This window comes from Perca fluviatilis, chromosome 13 (genome assembly GCF_010015445.1).
Source record: "Perca fluviatilis chromosome 13, GENO_Pfluv_1.0, whole genome shotgun sequence".
Classification (NCBI taxonomy): Eukaryota; Metazoa; Chordata; class Actinopteri; order Perciformes; family Percidae; genus Perca; species Perca fluviatilis.
This window is the reverse complement of record NC_053124.1, coordinates 34,138,791-34,157,571: the sequence shown is the minus strand read 5'-3', so window position 1 is coordinate 34,157,571 and position 18,781 is coordinate 34,138,791. Positions and strand designations below refer to the sequence as shown.

At 42.3% G+C, this 18,781-nt stretch overlaps 1 pseudogene; it reads right to left on the bottom strand.

Moving 5' to 3' along the window:
* Positions 1–929: 929 nt before the first annotated feature.
* LOC120572093 lies at positions 930–17,783 on the bottom strand (annotated as a pseudogene).
* Positions 17,784–18,781: the final 998 nt, after the last annotated feature.

The following is an 18,781-nucleotide window of genomic DNA, read 5'->3' as shown; positions in this document are numbered from 1 at the left end:
GGCATCAAATACAATCGAGGATAAAAACACAAGACTTATTTCCATTGTGGTCCTATTGAAAAAAAAATCATTAAATCAACTGAATCAGCAAATCCCTCAAAGTCAGTTTTGTGGATTTCTGTGACTTATTCCAGGTAGAGGGAGCAACAAACTTAAACACCTTTTTCCTCAGTTCAGTTCATCAACAACATTCAGATTCAAGGTAAAAATAAATAAAGAGTAAGAAATCTATCAATCAATTAGTGTATAAAGTAACATGAAGTAACAGCTACAGTGCAAGGAGTAAACATGTTAAGTAAAGGTAAAGTGAGATTAGCTTTCTTACAAAAAGCTTTCAATTGTTTATTTATATATTTTTGACATGAAGGGAATTGTGTAATTTCATTTACTATATAGTCCACTATAAAATACCCACAATGCCCTGCTAATATGAGTGTACATACGATGTAGCCTACATTTTACCCCCGTATCCCACAATGCAACGCGTCCATGTTTTCCCGAAGGAGAATAAGCAGAAATCACAGTGGAAAAAGGAAAAATGGAGCGGACTTTCATTTCTAAATAGTGGAAATGTAACACACACATATAACTATATATATTTATATATATATAGCTTTTATTCTCTTCCTGGGTGCTCGGTTTGTTTCTACTGATGCAAGTCACGCAGCAATGTTTTTTCAGTGAGTGTCTAAAATCTGGTTTGGACTTTCAGTTTACTATTTAATAAACACTATGTAAGTGCACAAATGTGGTTACACTTTTCAAAACTCCACACAGACAACACCCGCTGCAATAAAATATAATGACTAGCCGAAAAGCTGCAATAGTGCTGTAAACGTTACACTTCCTCTGAGAGAGACAGGTACAACAGCGTTCTCTATGCCCTGGAGACAGACTGACAGGCTGGAGGTTGTAGGACAAGACATCTTTATTTCTATATCACATTTCAGCAACAAGGCAATCCAAAATGCTTTACATCAAACATTAAAGAGCAATTAAAAACTTTCATGAAAGGAATACAGGCTAAAATAAAAATAAAAGATACAAATACAATAGTTAGGTTAAGGTTACACTGCAACGTTAAAAAATAATACTAATGATTTAATTGGTGGTGGGGACGGGTTTGGGAGGGGAGATGGAGGTAGGGTGGAGGTTATTTTGTGTAGAGTGTAAAATGTTCTAACGAAAAACTTCTAACTAACTGATTACAAACATTATAATAAACTACATGAACCTAGGTAAGACAACCTGCTAATCCATGTTTTTATTATCTTTTATTATAATAATCCTGTAGGACTACAGAGTAAGTACACATGACTTCTAACCAGATTGTGCACTATGAAGGGCAGAGGAACAATATCTCTGTAATCCAGGTTACTTAGCAACACAGAATAAACAGCTGAGTAAATGTTAAAGAATTGGTCTGATTTGACAAAGCTGATCCCAACACTACACACCCCTCTGTCATCAAAGAGTTCAGATCATCTTTTTCTCACAGATCCAGTTCTTCTTAACATTATATCTCCCTTGTGTCCATTTTCTTTTTTGATCGCAGCATGTTGCAGCGTACCAGTTACCGTCAGAGCGAGGCAGTCCTTCTGCCCAGAACCTGTCAGACAAATAAAATGTTCTTTTATCAAACAGCTGAAACTCCTGATTGTTAGTTCGATAATATTCATATTATCTGTGATTAATATTATTTTAATAACTCGTTTAAGATTCAGTTTTGTAAATCAATGTAATCTGTGACTGCTAATAAAAGAATGAAACCTTGTTCAGTTCTCCCATATCTCTGTTTTCATTTAAATTTACAGAAATCATCCCCAAAAAACAAGTTACGATGTGTTTATGAATATCTAACACCAAGATGGCGTCCTTTCATTGTTTTCTGCCCCTGTTGTCTCTTTTCATAAACTCAGCAGCCTGTCCCATAGACTTTACATTGTGATTGAGTCACACACATTAGACTACAGAAGCTTTTCATCTCTGACATGTTTAACAAATATTAAATCTTCATGGTTTGGGTACTGGGGGACTTTTTGTTGCAGCATCTCAGTTGACACAAAATGGTTTCAAAGCTGACTCTGCACCGTGTCTCTCAAGCTTCTTCTTCTAATACGAGTACTACTACTACTACTAATATTACTAATACGTCTACTTATACTACTACTACTACTACTACTACTAATACGACTACTAATACTACTAGTACTACTACTAATACTACTAATAATATGACTACTAATATGACTACTAATACTACTACTGCTACTACTACTACTAATCCTACTAGTAATACTACTAATACTACTACTAAAACTACTACTAACTACTACTAATACTACTAAAACTACTACTAATACTACTACAAATACTTCTAATACTACTACTAATACTACAAATACTACTACTAATATTACTGATACTACTACTAATACTACCTAATCCATGGGACTGATGCTCATACTATGCAGCATTTCCCTAACAAATATTTTTAGACTAATCCCTCTCAATCATCACTTATGACCCACTAGAAGTGTGTGGTGGTGTCTGTATCTGCAGAGACCCTGACCCCTGTCTGGATTTTCTCTTCTTTTGCTGTGACTAGGACGTTTCTCTCTCTCTCTCTCTCTCTCTCTCTCTCTCTCTCTCTCTCTCTCTCTCTGTGTCTCTCTCTCTCTGTCTCTATTTCTCTCCCTCTATCTCTCTCTCTATTCTTTCTCTCTGTCTCTGTCCCTCTCTCTCTGTCTCTCTCCCCCCCTTTCTCTGTCTCTCTCTGTCTCTCTTTCCCTCTGTCTCTCTCTCTCCGTCATCCCATTGCTGTCTCTCTCTCTCTCTCCCTCTCTGTCTCTCTCTCTCTCTCTCTCGGTCCATCTCTCTTTGTGTCTCTCTCACTCTGTTTCTCTCTCCCTCTCTCTCACTCTCACTCTCTCTCACGCTCTGTCTCTCTCTCCCTGTCTCTGTAACTCACTCTCTGTCTCTCTCTCTCTCTCTCTCTCTCTCTCTCACTCTCTCTCACTCTCACTCTCTCACTCTCTCTCACTCTCTCACTCTCTCTCTTCTCTCTGTCTCTCTCTCCCTGTCTCTGTAACTCACTCTCCGTCTCTCTCACTCTATGTCTCTCTCTCTCTCTCTCTCCGGGGAAACCAACCAACTCAGTGTAAAATAATTATTTTAGTGACAAACATGGATTTGTGATGGAAACCAAAAACCTTTAAAATGTCTCACGTTTTTGTCAGCGGTGATCCATCCACCCATTCCCATTCTGAGTATGGGTATGTCCCTATATACCGTAGACCAATCCAGGACTCCCATCCTTACTCAGCTCAGTGACAAACTCCTAGTAGTTGACGAGAGACAACAATCATTTCTCTGTTCACAGTTCAGCATTACAGTTCAGCATTTCTGTTGTAGTAAAGTCATCTTGTGACTTCATCAGCCATAACAAACACAAGAGGGATCCCTCGGTCCACCACACACTGAGGACTGGACCCAACAGCATGACAGTAAACACACATTAGTAATGGAGGAAAGTGAAGAAAGACATTTATAATCAGCAGAAAAACTGAGAATGCATGAAGAACTGCGCGTTTAAAGCTCATAAGACAGTTAACCTTTCATGTCATCAAAATGCATTTTAAAAATGAATATACACATCTTAAGGGTTTTTTCCCAAAAGATTTCAAATTGACATTATGTACATTTAAATATTTTGATTAAATGTCTTTTTCTCTAAAATCACTCACTCAGAAACAAACACACCTGTTCCTCTTTGTTGTCTATGACGACCAGATCTGCTCCTCTCTTCTGACAGTCAGCTCTGCTATCATACCAAGTCTTCTTCTCTTTAGATTTAAAGTAACAACTGCATCCAAAACTCGTCCATCCATCAGGACAGCACTTCTCTTAAAGTCAAACAACTTTTAAAGACAGATTTCACATCATTCAGTGTCAAAGTGATAAGACTTTGAGTTTTAACTATTTAGTTAAAGATCTTTCTTTCCTCTGTTACGTTTCCTTTTCAGGATGTTTACTGTCTAAATAATTATAATTTCAACTCAGGTTTTATATCTAATTTGTAAGTGACCGTCTCTAACAGAAATATTCACATCATCAGCTAAACAGTTCAACAGCATGAAACAGTTATAATCAACAGTAACTACACAATCAAGGCCTATGATGCAAATGTGTATAATACAGTTTACTGGTTTTAAACTTTTCTCACCTTCAGTTCTGTCCTTCAGCTGCTTTATTTCATCCTGTAACTGACTGTGATTTACACTCAGTGTTTCATAACTGCTCTGTAACTGACTGTAGTTGACGGCGATGTCTTGAGATAAACAGCAATAGATAAAAGTAAGACAATATGAGATTATTTATGCTTAATATGCATTGTGAAGCTGGATCCTGTGTGTTATGGTGATTTAAAAATCTTTCTTACCTGAAACTTTCACCTGGAGCTGACTGTTGTTGTTGCTCAGTTGGTCGTATCTGGTCTGCAGCAAAGTTACTAAAAGATGAATATGAAAACCATAACAAAGTTTCAGTGTTGTATAAAGTACTAGAAAGCAATACTTGAGTAAAAGTACAAGTATCGTACTAGAAAAAGACTTTGGTAGAAGTGAAAGTTACCTTTTAGAATATTACTTAAGTAAAAGTCTTAAAGTATCTGATATATACTGTACTTAAGTATCAAAAGTAATTTTCTGATATTTAATGTACTTAAGTATTTGAAGTAAAAGTAAAAGTTTTTTTTTTTAAAAGCAAGCGGTTAGAACTTTTATTGTGGCTTTCTTATAGTAAAGCATAAAGCATATTCAGGGTTCCCATAGCTTCTTTTCATAGCGTATTTGTTCACTCATCAAATCAAAATCACATTCTTTTCTAGGACTTTTCAGGCACAATTCTCTTAAGTTCAAAGCACAAACAGCATATTTTTAGAGCTGACATCGATGTACAGAAACATTTCTTGCAACACGGGTGTATGACGTTATCTTCACCACTACCCTGTTCACCGAGTTCACCACTATCGGGGTGGTCGCATGGCTCAACATAAAAAAAATCCCCACTGGCCCCCAGGGCCAGTAGATCAGAGTTTTGCTGGCCCCTTCTACATTTTTACTGGCCCTGAAAGAAATATCATAGGTGTGATTGGAAAAGGACAAAAAAGCAGGAAAATATACTCCGCACCTATGCTTTAGAAAATGGTTCAAACCCAGCTAGCCACTGCCACTGGATGTTTTGCCATTAGCAGCAAAGCTAGACCAGGGGTCATCAACTACATTTTTCCAAGGGCCAGAATTGTTTTAAGCAGACACTCCAGGGGCCGAACTTTCAAATAAAGAAAATAAAATTATACCTAATACGCATCATCTTGTTTGATATTTTCACTTTCTTACTAAATTAATGCTATATTTTTTACATTAGTAAGCAAACCCCTAAAAACATGGAAAATCCATAATGATAACTAGATAGGCTACTTAACTAGAAAATGATCTCAGATTAGTCCTGTATGCCTAATTTGAAATAAGACAATTCTGTTGCTAAATAATACCACCGGCACCATCGTCAAGAATGAAGAAGGCGTCATTCACGTGCATATTAAGTAGCCACCTGTATTTGTTTTGGTCTTAAAGTACATCCATAGTTTACCGCTCCAGCGGAGAGGATGGCTCGTTTAGACAGCAGCTACGTTTACAAGAGTTTGTCCAAAGTTCAAGATTGGTTGCAAATTAAGATAAAGCGTTAGACTACAAACTGACATCTTTCATTTTAGATCGTTTGTAAAGTCGTTATTTGCAGAGTAGAGCTGTGTTTGAAAGCGGGGTGGACGAGAGTGGACAGCGCAGACTGAAATATCGTTTTCTACGTGTTTCTGCCTGTAGAACAGGTAGGTGGGTTATTGATAAGTATTGACTCTTTAATCATGGAGGTTTTATTGTAGGCTACCTACTTACAGTAATGAGTGTAGCGTTAGTTCATCTGTGCCATCGGCGGTAAATAATCCTCGGTAACGTTTCCAGTCAGTACATGTGCTGCGTGAAGTAACGCACACACCGGTGACTGTGGCTGCAACCAGCCCGACATACGTTTTTACTGGCCCCGGGCCATCGGGCCATTGCTTATGTCGAGCCTGGTCGTCTACGATAATGGGAGGTCCTCCAGTAGGTGCTCGTGCTTCCATGGCGGTTTCAGTTGTGCGTCCTCCTCCTCCTTTAGCAACAAACAAGTGCTGAAATAGAGCGTGCGGCGTGCGGAGCGTGCGGCGTGCGGAGCGTGCGTAATGCAATCTAGGAGCAGTGATTCGCCAAACCTCCCTTATTGCAGTCGCACACATTCCTTCTAATTTTATTTTTTAGTAACGAGTAACGAAGATGCTTAGTGGAAATATAACGGAGTAAAAGTATACATTTTATCTAGGAAATGTAGTGGAGTAAAAGTGAAAGTTGACATAAATTTAAATAGCGAAGTAAAGTACAGATACGTGAAATTTCTACTTAAGTACAGTAACGAAGTATTTGTACTCCGTTACATTACAACACTGCAAAGTTTAAAAAGACCAACAACACTAAATCATTCTGCTTCAAACTAAAGACATATATTTGGGACATAAAACCACAGTCTTTGTTGTGTGCAAAATGAGCCAAAGCTTGTATGAGGTCTCATTAGTCTGACTTTCGTATCTCAATATGTCTTTAGTATAATTTGCTCTCTTCATGTTTCCACTGACAGTGTTTCCTTGGTGGTGGTATAAAGGAAACGTCTTGGTAGTCTAGTGTTGTGTTGATAAAGTTTCAGCTGAATGTTAACACAGAATGAAGACTGGTTTTAGCCCCGCTATTTCTTACATTGGAATTGTTTTAGGAAGGGATCCCTTAACAGGTGGTATAGACAGTAGGAATAATTACAGCGACTAATAACTATTTCAGCATATATATGGCATGTCAGTAAAAACCTGAACCTTTCCTTTAGAGCCTGATGCTGATTTAAGTACACCATGGTGTATTGGTTCAGTATTTGTGGCTCACTACTTGAGAAGTGTATTTTATCTTACAGTTTACAGATAAGAGGATGATTCCAGTCATCATCAGAAAGCAGAACACTGCCAGAAAGCGTGCTGCAGCCCTGAAATTCTTCCTTTGGACAGCTGGAGGATTCCTCTCAGTGTCTTGTCCTAAAGTGGCAAAGCACACAGAGAGCAAGGTTCATTACAGGGAAACAACATGAGTCTTTGTTATCAAAGTTCCTATTATGTCCCTGTAAGAATAACCTTTTACTCAGCAGCTTCATTGCTTTGGTCTGTGGTTGGGTGTGTCAGACCCAGAAGTAAACCACAAACAGCATTTACTAGGCTGCAGCTTCAACCTTGCACATGGATCTGAAAGTTATCATCCCTTAAATCAGTTATCTTGATTTAAGGGATGATAACTTTCAGATCCAGAAGCTGTTCTGAGCACACATTGCTGGTCAACCTGATCTCACAGAATTCCATGAAATGAACAAGGCTCCTCAACTCAAAATCTGTGGCAGTTTCACGGAATCGCAAAATATTCCATGATGGGCCCACGGAAGAATTCCTTGAAATGAACACAGCCCCTTAAGTTAAGGAAAAGTTTGTGGGTTGGCTTACGTTTTCATGACACGCGGGACAACAACAGGACAGTTGGGATTAGGAAAAGAAGAACTGGACGGCTGCCTGGAAGGAGCAGTTGGGGGCAAAAAACACCATAGAGCAAACAATAACGGGATGCGCAACAAGAACGGGACGGTTGGGTTTAGGAAAAGAACGGGTTCAGGAAATGTGACACACGGAACTCGAGTCCTGTGTTTGACCCATCCACCACCTCAACCAACCTCCCGGAGTGGATTTTTGGCCTTTCATACTACTCACTACCGTAGTCACTCTTAATGCTACGTCATCTTCTTATTGACTTTACATTGGCATTGCTTCCCTGCTGACCACACAGAATTTTCACACCACCACGTAATGCGGTGTTAACAGGTCGTGATCATTTCACGGAATTCTGTGAGACCAGGCTGCGCTGGTCGTCTGTGTGACATCATCCGTATGTGTGACATCATCACTCTGTGTGACATCATCAACACTGAAGCAAAACCAGGATACCCAAGACATTATAAATGTGGTGTTGCTCCTTTATTTCTGAGACCAGAAGCATCGGCAGGTGCTCAGATATTCGGTCCAATAAACAAGCGACCTTTCCACCATGTGACATTTGTTAACAGTGTTTGGTGCCTTTGACAAAGTGCAGTGTGAACACAAACCCAACCAAATAAATAAATGCAACAATGCTGCAACCTCACCCCCGAATCTGGTGTCTGTGCAGACTGGTGAACTATAGGTGTGAAAGCGCCCTTAAAGAAATGATTAAACCTCTTAGGTAAACAGATTATTATACTAATGTAAAATAAATATAAAGTCATCTGAAATGTTGAGTTGTAATGGGCCACTGAATTGCAGAACTGACGCAATAAAAAAAGATGCCTCATAGTTATCTCTCTCTCTCTCTCTCTCTCTCTCTCTCTCATGATATTTAATAGACTTCGTCATGCTGTACTTCCCTCCTTCTTGTCATGTGGTTTCCTGTCTTTACCAGAGTTGATGCGTCCTTAGATCTCAGAAATCAGTTAAATGTTACCATAACCAAACACATTGGGCATCATTTCTTAATAAAAAATGCATCCCAACTGAAAATGAGTCTTCTAACCAGAGAGCTCTGATCCTCTCAGCAGAACATAATAAAACTAACTACAGGAAAGAGCTGCAAAACACAAGGTTTCCATACTGTACATGTACATCTATGTCCAAAACAATTGTTATGAGACAAACATAGATGGGCAGCAGTATCGTTGGGATTTGACAGCTGAGACTGACAAACTAAACCGAGAGCAAACGTAGAGTTTACACATCAGTCCAACATGACTTGAAGGTACAGCCACACACAAACAGATCAGCATGAGTATTTACGATATTGATTTTTCATAATTTCTCACTTACCTCCTCCGTGTGACTGATTATCAATGTGATCATCTCTGATAGCGTCTGTGCTCTCGTATATTACCACCTCCCTGTCCTCCCACTCTTCTTTGTCTTCCTGCACATTTCTGTTGTATCTCACCTTCTTTGACATATCTGCATTGGCATAAATATCTTCGGACATCTTGAGAAACCGTAGCTGCACGTAACTTCACTTACTGCTTACCGCGCTGTGTAGATCGGTCACTATGCTGCTGTAAAACTTTGGTAGATATATATTCAGTAATGTAACATCCTCTACTGATGCTGCTGTTGCCAGTGTGTCTTGGAAAGTAAAGAACATTAAGGAAGTAACAGGACATACCACACACACACACCCCCACACCCCCACACACACACACACACAACCTTATTAGTTCATTCATTTGATATATTTGAGTAAAAACATAGTAACTCCAGTCCGGTGGTATTCTTAACTTCAGCGAGAACAATGCATTGTCCAATCTTTGGATTTATTTTATGAAACCATTTATAAACTTTAAATGCATTTGTCTAAAACTGAAAAAAAGTATAATTAGCATTCATTCACACCTTAGTTATGCGCTTTCACACCTCACAACCAGCCCCCCATGGGCCCACCACCTGTGGGAGGAACCGCTGGGGTCGGGTGCGCTGCCACATGGGTGGCAGTGAAGGTCAGGGGCCTCGACGGACCAGACCCGGGCAGCAGACGCTGGCTCTGGGGACGTGGAACGTCACCTCTCTGTGGGGGAAGGAGCCGGAACTGGTGCGGGAGGTGGAGCGCGTACCGCGTTAGATCTGGTGGGGCTTACCTCTACGACAGTCTCGGTTCTGGAACCGGTTACTCCTGGATAGGGGTTGGACTCTTTTCTTCTTCCGGAGTTGCTCAGGGTGTGCGGCGCGGCGGGTGTGGGGGATACTAACAAGCCCCCAGCTGAGCGCCGCTCACGTTGGAGTTTACCCCGGTGGACGAGAGGGTCACCTCCCCCGCCGCTGCGGGTTGTGGGGAAAACTCTGACTGTTGTTTGTGCATATGCACCAAACAGGAGTTGCGTATATTCGCCTTCTTGGAGACCTTGAGTGGAGTCCTGCATGGGGGCCAGTGGGGGACTCCATTGTTCTGCTGGGGACTTCAACGCGCAGGTGGGCAATGATGGAGACACCTGGAGAGGAGTGATTGGGAGGAACGGCCTCCCTGATCTAAAACAGAGTGGTTGTTTGTTGTTGGACTTCTGTGCTAGTCATGGATTGTCTATAATGAACACCATCTTCGAACATAGGGATGCTCATAAGTTACCTGGTACCAGAGCACCCTAGGCCCAAGGTCAGCAATCGATTTTATAATCGTTTCATCTGATCTGAGGCCGTATGTTTTGGACACTCGGGTGAAGAGAGGGGCAGAGCTGTCAACCGATCACCATCTGGTGGTGAGTTGGGTAAGGGGTGGGGAAGACTCTGGACAGACCTGGTAATCCCAAACGTGTAGTGCGGGTAAATTGGGAACGTCTGGAGGAGGCCCCTGTCCAACGGACTTTCAACTCGCACCCTCCGGTGAGCTTTTCGTGCATCCCTGTGGAGGCTGGGGGCATTGAACCGCAAGTGGACAATGTTCAAAGTTTCCATTGCTGAAGCTGTGGCGAGGAGCTGTGGTCTTAGGGTCTTAGGTGCCTCAAGGGGCGGTAACCCACGTAACACCGTGGTGGACACCGGTGGTCAGGGAAGCCGTCCGACTGAAGAAGGAGTCTTTCCGGGGTATGTTATCCCAGAGGACTCGGGAGGCAGTTACGGAAGGGCGGCGGCCGAAGGGCTGCGCAGCCTCTGCCGTGAAAAGAGGCAAAGCAGCGGGTGTGGGAGAAGTTTGGAGAAGACATGGAGAAGGACTTCGGTCGGCACCAAAGTGCTTCTGGAAAACTTTCGCCACCTCAGGAGGGGGAAGGGGGGGAACCATCCAAGCTGTGTACAGTAAGGATAGAACACTGTTGACCTCAACTGAGGAGGTAATAGGGCGGTGGAAGGAGCATTTTGAGGAACTCCTGAATCCGACTAATGCCCTCTATGTTAGAGGCAGAGCTGGAGGATGACGGGGATTGTCGTCGATTTCCGGGCGGAAGTCACTGATGTAGTCAAACAACTCCACAGTGCAAAGCCCCGGGGATTGATGAGATCCGGTCCAGAAATGCTCAAGGCTCTGGGTGTGGAGGGGCTGTCCTGGTTACCACGTCTCTTCAACATTGCGTAGAAGTCTGGTTCCCCTTTTAAAAAAGGGGACCAGAGGGTGTGTGCCAATTACAGGGGTATCACACTTCTCAGCCTCCCTGGTAAAGTCTACTCCAAGGTGCTAGAAAGGAGGGTTCGGCCGATAGTCGAACCTCAGGTTGAGGAGGAACAATGCGGATTCCGTCCTGGTCGTCTGGAACAACGGATCAGCTCTTCACTCCGCAAGGATCCTGGAGGGGCCTGGGAGTATGCCCAACCGGTCTACATGTGTTTTGTGGATTTGGAGAAGGCGTATAGACCGGGTCCCCGGAGACACTGTGGGAGGTGCTGCGGGTATTGTGGGGTGAGGGGGTCTCTACTCAGGGCCATCCAATCTCGTACGACCAAAGTGAGAGGTGTTCGGGTTCTCGCGTTTCAAATCGGAACTTCGATTCAGGTGAGGGTTGGCCTCCGCCAGGGGCGCTTTGTCACCAATCCTGTTTGTAATATTTATGGACAGGATATCGCGGCGTAGTCGGGGTGGGGAGGGGTTGCAGTTCGGTGGGCTGGGGATCTCATCGCCGCTTTTGCAGATGATGTGGTCCTGATGGCATCCGGCCTGCGCACCTTCAGCACTCACTGGATCGGTTCGGCGCCGCGGAGTGTGAAGCGGTTGGGATGAGGATCAGCACCTCTAAATCGGAGGGCCATGGTTCTCAGCAGGAAACCGATGGAATGCCTTCTCCAGGTAGGGATGGTCCTTACCCCAAGTGAAGGAGTTCAAGTACCTTGGGGTTTTGTTGCGAAAGTGAGGGGACAATGGAGCCGGGAGTTTGGTCGGAGAATCGGAGCGGGTGCGATATTACATTCCATCTATCGCACCGTTGCGAAAAGAGAGCTGAGCCAGAAGGCAAAGCTCTCGATCTACCGCGGTCAGTTTCGTCCTACCCTCACCTATGGTCATGAAGGCTGGGTCATGACCGAAAGAACGAGATCCAGGGTACAATCGGCCGAAATGGGTTTCCTCAGGAGGGTGGCTGGCGTCTCCCTTAGAGATAGGGTGAGAAGCTCAGTCATCCGTGAGCTTCGAGTAGAGCCGCGCGCCGCTTGGCGTCGAAAGGAGCCAGTTGAGGTGGTTCGGGCATCTGGTAAGGATGCCCCTGGGCGCGCTCCCTAGGGAGGTGTTCCAGGCACGTCCAGCTGGGAGGAGGCCTCGGGGAAGACCCAGGACTAGGTGGAGGGATTAATATCTCCAACCTGGCCTGGGAACACCTCCGGGATCCCCCAGTCGGAGCTGGTTAATGTTGCTCGGGAAAGGGAAGTTTGGGGTCCCCTGCTGGAGCTGCTCCCCCCGCGACCCGACACCGGATAAGCGGACGAAGATGGATGAAAAAAAGTATAATTACCATTCATTCACACCTTAGTTATGCGCTTTCACACCTCACAACCAGCCACACCCAGCAGTTCAACAGCCCATTCTTCTTTGTCTTCCTGCACATTTATGTTGTATCTCATCTTCTTTGAAACATCTGGATTGCCTTTGGACATCTTGAGAAACCGTAGCTGCACTTAACTTCACTTACTGCTTACTATGCTGTGTAGATTGGTCACTATGCTGCTGGGAAACTTTTGGTAGATATATATTCAGTAATGTAACATCCTCTACTGATGCTTCTGCTGTCAGTGTTTCTTGGAGAGTAAAGAAAATTAAGGAAATAACAGCACATACCACACACACACACACACACACACACACACACACACACACACACACACACACACAACCTTATTACTTATTAATTTGATATATTTGAATTAAAACATAGTAACTCCAGTCCGGTGGTTTCCTTAACTTCAGCGAGGACACTGCATTGTCCAATCTTTGGATTTATTTTATGAAACCATATATACACACTATAACTGCATTTGTGTTAAACTGAAAAATGTATAAATAGCATTTATTCACAGCTTAGTTAAACACTTTCACACCCCACACCCAGCCACACAGCAGTTCAACAGTTTGGCCAAAACAGGAAATGCTGCTTTCACAGTTCTTTCTGTTGCCTAAACTAAGCAATCCACACGGAACCTTTTTTTTTGTGCAAACACACGTTTTGCATCATTTGGGCCGACCGTCCAAACGAATCTTGTAAACTCACTGCCTGAAAACACACTTTTTTGAAACCTGGTCCCAGGGTGAAAAAACGGCTTTCTTTTGGCTTCTTTTGGATGGTGAAACCGCATAAGTTCGTTTCAATGATGTCATCGCCACACCCCCCGACCCCTTTTCCACCCTCTCTTACCCACGGCCACTAACCACAACACACACGACTGCGGCGAAGCTAAGCGAGCATATCCCATCTTCATGGTTAAACCAGCTCACTTCATCTAAATACTGTGTCTCTGCTCCCTGACACTTCCCTCTGGATTCTACACAAGATATATTGCTAATGTTATGTAGCTAACATTAAACATCGCTAAAGTAGCTGACCGCTCCAGCAGCGACGTAACGTTAACGTTAGCTGCTATGGCTATCTGTTTATAAAGTGGAAGTAGACAATTTATCAATTAGCTAGCTAATCTGTCTGCTTATCATCTCGTTACAGATTATAGTAACTTTACCACGGCTTATTGTAGAAAGGCTACTGCAAGAAAAGTATAGATTATCAAAAACATTGGATCATTGATGTTTGTTTGACTGCGATTTTAGTAGCAAGAGTTAGCAGCGATAGGGCCTCTTAGCGGCACGCAATGTTGTCCGATGGCAGACAGAATTGCAAAATAAAAAGCAATCCAACAGCACATTATACAATGTAAACAAAGACACGTTTTCTTGTGGCAGCCTTTATAAAATGAGCAGTGGTGAAAGTTATTATAGTCCACGGATGTATTAAGAGAACGTTAGTCTAGCTAGTCATGTTATGATGGGAAGTTGAAGTTATCTATGCTCTTCTTCTCCCTTTTTTGGTGAATTTCTGTAGCAGAAACAGCGCCACCTATAGGCCTGGAATATGAAGTAGCGTGTTGAGTCATTTACAAATGGATTCGTTTGGATGCAACTATTCTTGAAACGAATCCAGGGAAGACGGGTAAAAAAAAGATTGTTTTTGTACATGTGTATGTGGCCTAAAACTTTGTAATGTTTGATGACGTCACAATCCTTAAAAATGATTGCTAATCCTCTGTCCTGACTGACAGGTCCTAAAGCATTCCCTGCTTTATTGTCTGTTTTAAAATAAATGGGACCATAATTTACTAAATGAACATCATGCTATATTAAATAACACTTAAAACTAGTGATTGAGACCATTAACTCATTATGAAAATGTTTAATGGGGTAATAAATCAAGTGAGAAGTAGGCTCATTTTCTCATAGACTTCTATGGAAACAGACTTCTTTCTGGAGCAAGTGGAGTCGCCCCCTGCTGGACATTACAGAGAATACAGGTTTAAAGAGCTTCAGCATTGGCTTCACTTTTTAGACCCGGAAGTTGCCGCTTGGTCTGTATTTTGTATGTTTCTTCTTATATTATAGAAGACTTTGGCCTTGTTGTACTTTTTGTTGTATTTTTAATTTTAGAGTAACACAGTACAGTCCATTGTCTAATATTTGCCTTTTAGTTTTTTTAAGGGAGTGCAACCAGAAATATTGGATGAGAGAAGAATAATAATATAATAACTAGAAAATTCTGAAAGAAATTGTCTCCTTTAAGATATGACAGTTTGTATCAAAACAAAATACTCACAGCGAATGAAGAGTCCAGCCAATATCAGAAGATAAAACCCTCCCAGAGTCACTGCAGTAGCTTTGAAACACCTTCTGATGTTGGCTGCAGGGTTGTTTTGAGTGTGTGGTCCTACAGAGACAAAATACATCCATAACATATTTATTATGTTTGAAGTTTGAACCATAAGAATGACCCACGAGGCACCAGATTACAGCACCCAGACACCTGATAATGACCCAGAGTTAAAGGGGTGATAGAATGCAAAACTGATTTCACCCTGTCATAGTTGAATAACGACAGTTCGGTGGGTAAATAGGACATACATAGAAGCTCAAAGTCCCACTGACACCCCTTTACTATGAAAATCTCATATTTTGAAACTGCCGCTGTAAACGGGTGAATCTCAACAAAGCTGGAAGTTGACGTCAACCTCCCAAAAACCGGAACCTTTGTCATCCCATGGGTGTATTAAGAGAACGGTCACGCCCCAACATTTACATAGGCTACACAACTGACCTGAGATCAGGTAGTACATTTACATAGGCTACACAACTGACCTGAGATCAGGTAGTCTTCTGAATCTAGCTAGGTCACACAGATCTCTGCTATTCCATTACAAAATTCACTTCTGAAATTTTATGCGAGAAATCAACTATGTAAGTCAAATATGGGCCACTTTACGAAAGGATGGCTAATTGCAAATTTTGTCCCTGTGTAGGAGTTCAGCCGGTGCCTGTGTTGCTGCCCGCCTCCGGCCTGCCTTCCTTCACAGACCCGCCTGCTATGAGGACTTGGAGCTCCGTCACAACTGGCAGCCCACAGCACTCCATACCCGCGCAAAGTCACCGTATCTTGGGGTAATAGACAACCAAATGCCCCTGCTCTGACAGAGCTCCAGGGCCTGCAACTCCCCTCTTCCTGCTAGCTAAATGCCCGGTGTATGTGAGTGAGAGTGCGATCAGCGAGCTTGTAACACCAGCAATCTCTTACCACAGTTCCAGTTAATCTTTTAATGTGTGTAATTATAATGTGTTGAGTTATTTAAACAAACGATTGGGGAAATAAACGCCGCTTGTCCGCGAGTCTCATTGATAGAGCCTGCGGCTGGATGTAGCTCTATCAATGAGAGCTAGCTAGCCTCCTCTTAGAATTCCTCTGAAATTCAGAAATATTCATTAACTTGAAATCAGACACCGTTGTTAGCTTTATAAGACATTTAGCTAGATGTTTATATGTGGCGTGACGAAATTCAAACTGTAAATATACTCGAATTACACCAAAAATGAAGCTAACTATCCGTGATTTGTAGCTACACAGGTAGCTAGGATTGAAGGGACAGTTGCAGATAACGAAAGCCCTAATCTTCACGAATATTCATTAATTTGAAATCGGACACCGTCGTTAGCTTTATAAGACATGTAGCTAGATGTTGTATACGTGGTGTGACGAAATTCAAACTGTAAATATACTCAGAATTACGCCGAAAATGAAGCTAACTATCCGTGATTTGTAGCTACAAACGGGTTACATCCAGCTGCAGGCTCTATCAAAGGGACTCGCGGACAAGCGGCGTTTATTTCCCCAATCGTTTGTTTAAATAACTCAACACATTATAATTACACACATTAAAAGATTAACTGGAACTGTGGTAAGAGATTGCTGGCATAACAAGCTCGCTGACCGCGCTCTCACTCACATACACCGTGCATTTAGCTAGCAGGAAGAGGGGAGTTGCAGGCGAAAAAACAGTGACTTTGCGCGGATATGGAGTGCTGCGGGCTGCCGTGACGGAGCTCCAAGTACCTCATAGCAGGCCGGGGTCTGTGAAGGAAGGCAGGCCGGGCGGCGAGGCAGCAACAAAGGCAGCACCGGCCGCTGAACTCCGACACACAGTCTCACCAAATTTGCAATTGGCCATCAATTTTCGTAAAACGGCCCATATTTGTGCTTTATATAGTTGATTTCTCGCTAAAAAAAGTCTCAGAAGTGATTTTAATAACGAAATAGCCCGATAAACAATGTATAACTTTACAGTGCCTGAAATATGAGACCTGCTGTCAAGTCTCCCATGTGTTTCTATGAAGTTTGCTCAAACCAATCAGCACGTAGCTCATTCTGAATATTCATGAGCATACCATATTTGGAAGAAAAGCTCTTGTTCCAAATAGAGCCATATTCACAGGGTAGTTAAGGGACTAATAAAATAGCATTCGGGCAATTTTCAGCCCAACCAATGTTACATACCCTATTAGGAGACCTTAAGGAACAGTGTAAAATACCCTATATAATCATTCTATCACCCCTTTAATGGTGACCAATGGTGGATTGATTGATTAATTGTGAAATATTATTCAGTATCTAATTGTTATAAAGCAACACGTAAACTGACATGAACTTCCCCTTTACAACAATCATCATTTCAGACTTACTGGCTCTTTGTGGCCTGAGATCAGCGTGATGCTCTTCATCCACTAAGATCTCCACCTGACTCTCCTCTTCCTCTCCGCTCTTCTCTTGGACGTTTCTGTTATATCTCACATTCAGGCTCAAACTGGGCGTAGCGACAGTATTTGCAGACATCTTGACAAACTGAAAAACTGAACTGAACGTATTCTTCGTCTCACTGTCTGTCTTTAAGTTGGTCGCTCCTTTAACACAGGAAGTAGCTGCAGCACAAACCAATAAGACAGATGCACATCCTAATACATTTGTTACTGTTAGACAAAAAGTTCCACTTAACTTAAAGTAGGCTTACATTTAGGCATTCGGTCATTTGGGAATTGGAATTATGAAACCCTTCAGATAAACTTTATAAAAGTATGTTAAAGTAAAGTAAAGCCGTTTCTTCCGGACTGTAAAATTGAGGAAGTAAACATACAGTATCTGTGCATAGCTGCATTCACACCTCTCTGACACAGCAACTGTTGTTGGACCGGATACTTATTTTAGAGGAAGTGAAGTATAGGTGTGAATTTTAATGTTTGAGTGAAACAAACAAAACACATGATAAACCATCTTCTTTACTAACACACAACCAGGGTCTGTGATAATTACCTGAAGTTCAGCTGGATGGAATAAAGAATAAGCTCTGCTATATCTACAGCTAGTAACACACAGAGAGCAGATCATAGATGCAAAACAGAGTAGAGGAGAACAGAAAAAAGATGAAGAGATGACTGACCAATGTTGCAAGTCTTCCATGTGTAATAGTTTATGCATATGTGTGTTAGTGGCTTTTAGTTGAAGTGTTGTAACTGAACCTAAAGCTATTTCCCTTGTGGCTATTTTTGTCAGTTACAGCTTCAGGTGCATTACCACCACCATCTGGACTGGAGTAGTACTGACAAGGCCGGTACTACCTTGGACCAATTCAGGAAAATCAATCTGTGCCAGTACCAAGTCTTCTTCTCTTTAGATTTAATGTAACAACTGTGCAGCGTGAAGCTCTGGCCGCAGACGCTGGAGCCGAACGCCATGTCCCGGTGGACGTGCAGGTGGAGCTTCAGGCGTTCTTCTCAAAACTATGACAAAAGAACGCTGAAAAAAGTGACAAATACATGTTTTTTTAAAAACGCTAAAAAAAGTAACCTAAAAAGTGACAAAAAAAAAACCATCGCCAAGGCTATATATATATATATATATATATATACACATACATACATACATACATACATACATACATCTGATGTTTGACATTATATGTCAACAATATAATAGTCTTTTCAGTGTAGTAAAGTAACAGAGACCGACCTGTCTGGCTCCACTTGTCCTCCTCGGACCTCAGCTTGTCCAGCTGTCCCCGCTGGCGGTCTATCTGCTCCCGGTACCGGGCCACGGTCTC